The sequence below is a fragment of the Benincasa hispida genome, chromosome 9 (genome assembly GCF_027475165.1).
Source record: "Benincasa hispida cultivar pf3 chromosome 9, pf3_genome.v1.1, whole genome shotgun sequence".
NCBI lineage: Eukaryota > Viridiplantae > Streptophyta > Magnoliopsida > Cucurbitales > Cucurbitaceae > Benincasa > Benincasa hispida.
Genome location: NC_143486.1, coordinates 41,114,372 through 41,121,522, shown reverse-complemented (window position 1 = coordinate 41,121,522; position 7,151 = coordinate 41,114,372). Strand labels below are relative to the sequence as shown.

Below are 7,151 nucleotides of genomic sequence, written 5' to 3'. Positions count from 1 at the left end.
AAGCCTGTAACTAGTAGTCAAATTTTATTCTGCATTCAAATTGCAAAAAACTCTTCAGAAAATATTTTAGAATAAAACCAACTTCAGCACCGTTTACTTAGCTGGCGAAAATATAAGCATGAGCTATATCATTAACCTTGACCCATCTGTCATATACATCCCGAACATTTAAAGTTAAGAATGGGAGGACAGTCCTCAGTTAAGACAAACTGCAAATTGCCTATGTGTTCAAATTTGATTTTTAATTCACATGATTATCCCTAATGAATTTATCTAAAACGATACTACATCAAAACATTCTTGACTAAATACTAAAATAACTCATATTCCGATAGTCATTTATAATTCTATAAGTGTAGACTCACCTATGTTACAACCCTCCGAGGGAAGCCGTCGTAACGAACAGACGCAACATAAGAATCTCACAGTCCAAACTAATGGAAGAAACCGCATGACATGTTGACACATTTCCTTCACCCTACTTACCATGCACTAACCACTTGTTTTAATTAGTTAAACAAACTCAACCGCCTATTTTTGTCAATATTTTCAATCCTAACCTATTTTTATTAATATATATTAAAATAACATTATTTAAAAAATTTGTTAAATAAATGAGTATAAAATATATATTTAGTACAAATAAGTAAATAACTACGTTATTATTTTGACTAAGATTTAATTGAAAAATCAACCGATCAAATTGAAAAGGTTAAAATAAATCAAAATATTAACAAAATATAGCAAAATTTTAGACTTATCCATGATAGACATTGATAGACTTTTATCAAAGACCTCTCCAATTTCTTCCGATGATCACATGATCTTTTATTCCCTTATTTTCATCTCACCCCACAAAAACATCAACTTAGTTTTCCATCCTAATAATGCATCGAATCGACTCCCCTTTCAGCATGTAATCAAACGCCTTATTGATCTCAGAGAACGGCACTGTATGTGTAATGAACTTCTCCAATTCCAGCTCCTTCAACAACAACAACAACAACAAAAAACACCTCAATTCTCAAATTAACCTTTAATGGGGATTCCAAATTCTTTTAAACACCTTCCTTACCTTCTTCAAATACTTCTCGACGACCCCGGGAATGTCGGTTCGTGGTTTGTAGTTGCCGAAGAAGGTTCCCTTTAGAGTTCTTTCGTTAAGGAGATTCATAGGATGAGTTTTGAATGCATCGTCTTTGTTTGGGACTCCCACAAGTACAGCTACACCCCACCCCTGTTTTTTCATAACAAAGCAAATCAAAAGTTAAAATGGGAAATGGGGAATTCAGAACATGAGTGTAGGGTCCGTTTGGAATGACTTATTTACATCGTGAACGCATTCGAATGCTGAAATCATTGCTTGGATGCTTCCGTGCATTCGACACTCCGGTCAACTCCTCCATTCGTCATCTCAGCAATCACCTCTTGAACTGGCTTGTTGTGATCCTTTGGATTCACAAATTCATTGCAACCAAATTTCTTTGCTGTTCAGAAAATTGTTGCCACATTAATAAATAATCCATCCAAACCAAGAAAATTCTCATTACTCATTATGTTAATTTGATTGTACCTTCTTCAAATCGAGCTGGGTTCAAATCAACACCAATGATCCTAGATGCCCCAGCAATTCTGGCTCCTTCAGCAGCCTTAGATTAAAAAACAGAGAACAGCTCAACAACAGATTCAGAAAAGATCAAAATCTAAATTAGACTTATGATTGATAAACTAAAAACTTACTGCAAGTCCAACAGCTCCAAGACCAAAGATTGCAACAGATTGACCTTTTTTGGGCTTTGCAACATTCAAAGTGGCACCAAGACCTTGATTCCAGAATCAAGAACCAAATTGATTACATTATACAACATAATCAAACAAAGGGAAGGTTATAAATTTATAAGCGTTATATATAATAAAGAGAAATGAGGAAAACCTGTGGAAATGCCGCAGCTAAGAACACAGACTTTGTCAAGAGGAGCAGCAGGATTGATCTTAGCCAAACAGCCAACATGAACAACAGTGTATTCACTAAAGGTGGAGGTTCCGACAAAATGATGAATGGGTTGTCCATTTCTGGAGAATCTAGTCTTTCCGTCATTGATCATAACTCCACGATCAGTATTAATTCGAAGAAGATCGCACATATTGCTTTCTTCAGATTGGCAATGACGACAATCCCCACATTCACCAGTGAAAACAGGAAGAACATGATCTCCTGGTTGAAGATCTTTCACTCCTTCTCCAACACTCTCAACAATTCTATTACAACAAAACAAACCCAAAACCCCAAAATCAATATCCCCATTTACAAAAAAAAAAAAAAAAAAAAAAAAAAAAAAAAGAAAAGAAAAGAAAAAAGGTTGACCCAGTACTTACCCTCCAGCTTCATGCCCAAAAATGCGAGGAAACAATGGGGTTTGTCCCTACAAAAGATCAAAAATACAAAAACCCTAAAACCCCATTTGAAAAAAAAAAGAAAAAAAGAAAAAAAGAAAACGGGATTTGTTGATTATTGATTTGAATTTGAAAACATACCTTGGCTTCCCAGAAATAAACATCGGTGTGACAGAGAGCTGTGAAAAGGATCTTCACTCGGACTTCATTGGCTTGCGGCGGTGCTACTTCGACTTCTTCAATCACCAGTGGCTTTCCGGCCTCCCAAGCCACGGCAGCTACAACAAAACAAAGATCAAACGAAATGAAAACGAAAGGCCATCACAAATCTTTCCTCATTTGGGAAAACAAGAAACCTCAAAAGTGTTATTGTTTTCACCTTTGCATTTGATGACTTGACCGGCAGTGCTTGACATGGTTGGTGGTTATGGTGGGAAGGGATTTGAAGAGAAAGAAAGAAAGAAAGAATTTGATTTGGGCTGAGGAATGAGCAATGAGTGAGAGTATTTATAGTTAAAATTATATATGAAACTAATGAAATGAACTAAGCGTAGTTTTCGGCGTGTAATACCATTTCCGGTTATACTATTGACTGGTTTTCTAGGTGCGCCTTGGGTTCTTTATTGTGACACGTGGCGTTTTGCAAAAGAAAAGAACTCTGAACCAATCCAAATCCATAACCGAAACCAACTTGCTCGCCACGCCACTATTCTTTTTTAATTACCCAATTAAAATGTTTCTACTTACAATTCTATTGCTTTGCGATTACCATAATACTATTTCATAATTTAGGAGATTTTTTATACTACAACACTCCCATAGTTCACCATTTTTAATATTTGAGAGGAATTGAATAACCATCCTGCATAATAGGAAAAACCTTGCATCGATGTGGTGTTCAGTCAGCAATACTCTAACGATCAAGTCTATAATGATCTAGAGAGTTGAGAGAAATGGAAAATTTAGAATATTTTCAATGTAGCTCAAATGTCGTGTACCTAATTATATAAAAATATGGTTTTTTAACGTTCATCTACTAATTAATCTATTGAATAATTAATTAGATTGTTTTTAACCGTTATGATTTGTTGGAATTATTTCACCAACAAACCTAAGCACAAGTAGAAGTTAAACACTTAAGTATAGTTTTGTCTTCATGGTCGGCTCTTCCTCATAAATCAACTTCCATACTTAGCCAAATAAACATATTCTCTTGTTAGATTATCCAACCTTAGACCTTCATACTTTAGACATTATTTCTTCTAAGGGGTCAAATCTCATGAAGTCTACAAAGTTTATCTCTATGGTATTCTTAATTTCCATGTCAACCATAAGGGTTAGGCTTCATAGTTCTTGTTCTATCTTATGAAGTTAGTTGATCTATTTGGCTCTTATGATTGTCTCTTGGTCGACCTTCTTAGCCAAATAACTTGCTTCTCTCAAAATGAACCATTGGCTCATCCTTGTAAGACCAAATAATAAGCCATATTTTTCACCCATAACAACCATTATTTTAGCTCTATTTGACAATAATTTGGTTTTTAATTTTTAGTTTTTGAAAATTAAGACTATAAATATCATTTCCACTTTTAAATTTCTTATTTTTATTATCTATTTTCTTCTAGTAGTTTTTAAAAATCAAGACAAGTTTGGAAAACTAAAAATAATTTTTGAAAACTTATTTTTATCATTAGAATTTGACCATATAAGAATACAACTTTTACTTAAGAAAGATGAATATTAGTTGTAACAGATTTTTGTTATTTCTGTTAGTATTTTCTTATTGGTTATTGCTTTCCTCTTTTCTCATTGGATGTATATATAATGTATTTCTGCCCACTGTGATAATAAAAAAGAAAGATTATATTTAAATTTTCTCTTTTCCATTTTAATATGGTATCAGAGAGAGAAAAACCTTTCAATCCCTAATTTTTCCCCCTTCCCCTTCCCGCACGAAGTCAACATGCCCCTTCCCGATTTGCCTCTTTCTCCTCTGATCGATCCATCTTCTTCAACCGACTTTCTGGCTACTGGGCTTCATCTTTCTCATCAAGATCAATACGCTCTTCATCACAGTGACACTTCCAATCTTGTTCTTGTTTTAGAACTTCTCACCGACAATAACTATGTTTCTTAGAGCAGATCAATGGTTCTCGCCCTTTCCATCAGAAACAAACTTGGTTTCATTGATGGTTCTCTTCCTCGAACCATAGGTGACCTTCTCTCTTTGTGGATTCGCAACAATAATGTTGTTGTTGCCTAGATTCTCAACTCTGTTTCTAAGAGTATTTCTTCAAGTATTCTTTTCACCGAGTCGGCTCGAGCAATATGGCTTGATCTTCAAGATCGTTTCCAAAAACGCAATGGACCTCGTATTTTTCATCTCAAATGTGAGTTATCCAACCTCAAGTAAGATCAAGATTCTGTCACGATATATTTTACAAAAATGAAGAGTTTCTGGGATGAATACATTTCCTATCGCCCTGGTTGTACTTGTGGGAAGTGTACTTGCGGCGACATCAAATCCATGGAATATTTTCTTCAATTCGAGTATCTCCTCTGCTTTCTGATGGGGTTCAATGACAGTTTCAACCACACTCGTTCTCAAATTCTTCTTATGGACCCGCTTCCACCTATTAATAAGGCCTTTTCCTTTGTTGTTCAACAAGAGCAACATCATTCTCTTGCTAATCCTTCTTCTTCTGTTGTTACATTGGCTGTGTAGAAAAATGATAACCCTTGCTACAGAGTAATCATTAGCCCTCTTCAAAGCAGAATAAAGGTCGTCCTGTTTGTACATATTGCAACATCACTGGTCACACTACTGATAAATGCTACAATCTTCATGGGTATCCACCGAGTTATAAATATAAAGGACAGTCTAATAAAGTTCATAAGCAAAATTCTTCATCCAATTCTTCTGCTAATCCTGTTGATTCTGCTTCTTCATCATCTACTGCTCCATCTGAACATATGATTACCAATGACACTCTTCAACAACTCCTCACTATGTTGCAGTCCAAGCTTAATATGGCAAAATCCGATATTGATTCAGTCACACATGTAGCAGGTATTTATTTTCAAATTATCTCTAATCATGAATGGATCATTGATTTTGGGGCTTCTACACATATATGTTTCCAAAAGCATTTATTTCATGAGCTACAACCGACTAGTACTATTGTTGTTCTGCCTAATAACACAAGAATTTTAGTATCTTTTCTTGGCAATGTCACTCTTTTTAGGTCACTTCATCTTCACCATGTTCTCTATGTTCTTGAATTTCAGTACAACTTACTTTCTATCAGTGCTTTAACATCTGATGGTAATGTATCTGTCCACTTCTCCACTGATTCTTGTGATATTCAGGCAAAGTCCACTTTGAAGACGATTGGCAAGGGTAGGTTGCGTGATGGTCCGTATATTGTTGAGCAACCTCACATCAATACAGTATCTTCTCATGTTGTTAATGCTGCTTCTTCCACTAATTCTTCCTTATGGCATGCCAGGCTTGGACATCCATCCCTATCTCGCTTATCTGCTTTGAAACATATTTTACATCTTGATTTTATTTCTCTAAATAGCACACATCCCTGTGACATTTGTCCTTTAGTAAAACAAAAGAAACTGTCTTTTGAATCAAATAATAATAGATCATCTGCTGTTTTTTATTTGATTCATGCTGATATTTAGAGTCTGTTTTCTACACCTAATCATGTTGGACATAAGTTTTTCCTTACTATAGTAGACGATCATAGTCGATTCACTTGGGTCTTCATGTTAAAATCCAAGTCTAATGTTTATACTCAATTTTTTTCTTATGTTGAGATTCATTATGACAAGAAAATCAAAGTGTTTCGTTCTGATAATGTTTCTAAGCATTTTTTTTGTTGAGTTTTTATTACAAAGAGGGGGTTTACATCAATATTCTTGTGTGGGTAGACCAGAAAAAAATTCAATAGTTGAACGTAAGCATCAGCATTTGATAAATGTTTCCAGAGCATTTTTCTTTCAATCTAGAGTTCCTCTCAAATTTTTGAATGAATATGTCTTGACTGTAGCATATCTTACTAATAGGACACCTTTACCTATTCTTGGTTGGAAAACACCTTATGAGTTGATGTAGGGTACTTTGGCTGACTATTCTATTATCAGAACTTTTGGGTGTCTATGTTTTGCATCCACCTTATCTCACGGTTGTTCCAAGTTTGCTCCAAGGGTTGTCCCTGCTGTTTTTATTGGTCATCCACCAAATATGAAGGCTTATAAACTTTTAATATCACTAGTAACAAGTTTTTTGTTTCCCAAAATGTTGTTTTCCATGAATCTATTCCCTTTTCATAAAAAGACCTTGGAGACCGAGCAACCAGACCCTTTTCAGCATATTGTCCTTCCTATAGCCCTTGATATCGACTTTTCAGCCCACCCTCCCACTGCACCTACCTTACCTCCCATTCATATCGAACCTCTTTCTTCTGACAATCTTTCCCCATCAATTCCTTGTCGGTACCTTTTACATCTACCTCTTCAGTTTCTTTACTAGTCACATCCCCTCACTTTTCACTGATTTTTCATCTCAACAGTCTTCCTCATCATCCAACCCAAATACTCAACCTTTTGTTCCACCTCGGAGGACATCCAGACCACTCAAACCCCCATCCTACCTTAAAGACTATCACTGCAGCCTCACAACTCAAACTTCTCTTCCCAGTTTTTCCACCCGATATCCCATACACTCATCCCTTTCTTATGATCAC

The 7,151-nt window shown here is 35.4% G+C and overlaps 2 pseudogenes across 1 annotated transcript; one reads left to right on the top strand and one right to left on the bottom strand.

Moving 5' to 3' along the window:
• Positions 1-677: 677 nt before the first annotated feature.
• Positions 678-2,934, bottom strand: LOC120084793 (alcohol dehydrogenase 1-like; annotated as a pseudogene). The gene is made up of 9 exons (XR_016532284.1): positions 2,774-2,934; positions 2,536-2,672; positions 2,377-2,423; positions 1,934-2,259; positions 1,741-1,823; positions 1,574-1,649; positions 1,331-1,487; positions 1,076-1,237; positions 678-985 (listed from the first exon to the last, which is right to left on the bottom strand). The product of XR_016532284.1 is annotated as an alcohol dehydrogenase 1-like (transcript).
• A 1,423-nt stretch (positions 2,935-4,357) lies between these two features.
• Positions 4,358-6,937, top strand: LOC150033813 (uncharacterized; annotated as a pseudogene).
• Positions 6,938-7,151: the final 214 nt, after the last annotated feature.